Source organism: Dipodomys merriami, unplaced genomic scaffold (assembly GCF_024711535.1).
Source record: "Dipodomys merriami isolate MVZ:Mamm:240054 unplaced genomic scaffold, mDipMer1.0.p SCAF_292, whole genome shotgun sequence".
Classification (NCBI taxonomy): domain Eukaryota; kingdom Metazoa; phylum Chordata; class Mammalia; order Rodentia; family Heteromyidae; genus Dipodomys; species Dipodomys merriami.
The window spans coordinates 541,281-543,257 of record NW_027204404.1 but is presented as its reverse complement, the minus strand read 5'-3'; the positions used below and the strand labels follow the sequence as shown (position 1 = coordinate 543,257).

At 41.9% G+C, this 1,977-nt stretch overlaps 1 pseudogene; it reads left to right on the top strand.

Annotated features, from left to right (window-relative positions):
* The first annotated feature begins 1,001 nt into the window (after positions 1-1,001).
* LOC138839089 (golgin subfamily A member 7 pseudogene) lies at positions 1,002-1,738 on the top strand (annotated as a pseudogene).
* Positions 1,739-1,977: the final 239 nt, after the last annotated feature.

The window sequence follows — 1,977 nt, the reverse complement described above, 5'->3', positions numbered from 1 at the left end:
CCATTTTTTCCCAATTTTTCCCCCAAGGCTTCCTTTACTACCCTCCTCTTCTTTACAATTCCTCGAGCTTCTTTGTGTCTAGAGTGTAAAACTGTCCATTTTTTCCTCTTGCTTGTGGGACCAAGTTATCTCAGAACAGTCTCAAAACACCACTGAGATGGAGAATTTTGCTAGATTTTAAGGCTAAGAGCAGAGCTGTGTCTTATCCTTTTAATACCTGCATTGATAACACACTCAGATTATTACCATACCAGAGCCAAACTAGTCTGTGACTATAGAGTAGATTTCCAGTGACTATGCACTGAAGTGCCTATGGCAAGCAAGCCAGTGATATCCTTTCTCCCAATATCTACTTTGGGAATAGAGAGGGTTTCTGGATATCACCCAAAATAATGTCCCACAAGATCTTAGTTTTAGCAGCTTTTAACCAGGTTGAGTCTCAGGTGATTGAACCCAGAAGGAGTTCAGACTACTTTTCCATGGTGGAGGTGGTCTGAGTGACGATATAGATTTCTTCCAGGTGACTGTCAGCTGGTCTTCAAACTTTACCCTTTAGGGTGTGCAGCTACAGTAGCAGGTCTCTCAGTGGCTCCAAGGGACTGTCACAGCTCATGCTGGGCTGCAATTTCCTACACAGACTGGTTAAGGATACATTGCATAGACTTGGCAGGCTTTGGCCCTGTTGGATTTTAAGACCTTTTAGACAATAGCCCAGGATAATTTACCAAAATGACATTTTTTTACTAACCATATATATTTTTAAACAAACACGAAAGGCTTAATCTTGTAACCATCTCCAACAGATGCAGTCTGAACACTTGCACACCTGTTAACACTATTCTTTATGCCTATTTTTTAAAAAAAAATAATTATTTTTTCTATTTTGCCTCGTTTTTCCAAAACTTACTCTGGACTCTTGATCTTAAAAAAAGGATTGATGGGGCCCAGCGCAACAGCAGCTGGAGGGCCTAGGAGGCAGGGCGGCGGGTCCTGTCCTCGCCATGAGGCCGCAGCAGGCGCCTGTGTCCAGGAAGGTATTCATTCAGCGCGACTACAGCAGTGGCACACCCTGTCAGTTCTAGACCAAGTGTCCCGCAGAGTTGGAGAACAGGATTGGTAGGCAGCAATTTGAAGAAACAGTTCGAACTCTAAATAATCTTTACGCAGAAGTAGAGAAGCTTGGGGGCCAGTCATATCTTGAAGGCTGTTTGGCTTGTTTAACAGCATATACCATCTTCTTGTGCATGGAAACCCATTATGAGAAGGTTCTGAAGAAAGTCTCCAAATATATTCAAGAACAGAATGAGAAGATATATGCTCCCCAAGGCCTCCTCCTGACAGATCCCATTGAGAGAGGACTTCGAGTTATTGAAATTACCATTTATGAAGACAGAGGTTTGAGCAGTGGAAGATAAGCCATAGAATTAAAGATCCCACCTGCAGCTGGAACCCTCATCTGTCCATGGGTCAATCGCAGAGTGTCCCTACCTCCTCTCCAGAGCATCAATCCTTTGTATCTGCTGCCAGAGCCATGGTGCCATTTATGCCGAGGACTAACTTTCTAAAATTCCACACCTGATGTGACTTCTAGTCACTCAGCATCCACTTTGTGTCTCCAAATTGTGTAGGACTTGTCATCTTTTGATTAGCTTCTGAGAAAATACAATGAAGCATTTCACTTTTTAAAATTCAGTCATTAAATAAAGTATGCAGTTAGAGGGCCTAATACAAAGTTTGTTTCTTACCTGCCACCAGGTAAGAAATTGCCATTGGTTCTCTTCATTCCTTGAGCCAGTTTACCTGGTAGCTTTATACTTCAAGAAGTCAAATCTTAGCCAAAATTCTGATTAATAAAAAGCTTTTCTCTAGGTAAGGGGTGTATTATGTCTGTGGTTTTGCCAATGCATCTCCCAGATTTCAGAGAACTATCATTTCTGCCATGTTTCAAATCTTAAGATTTATTTCTGCTGTTCAGTT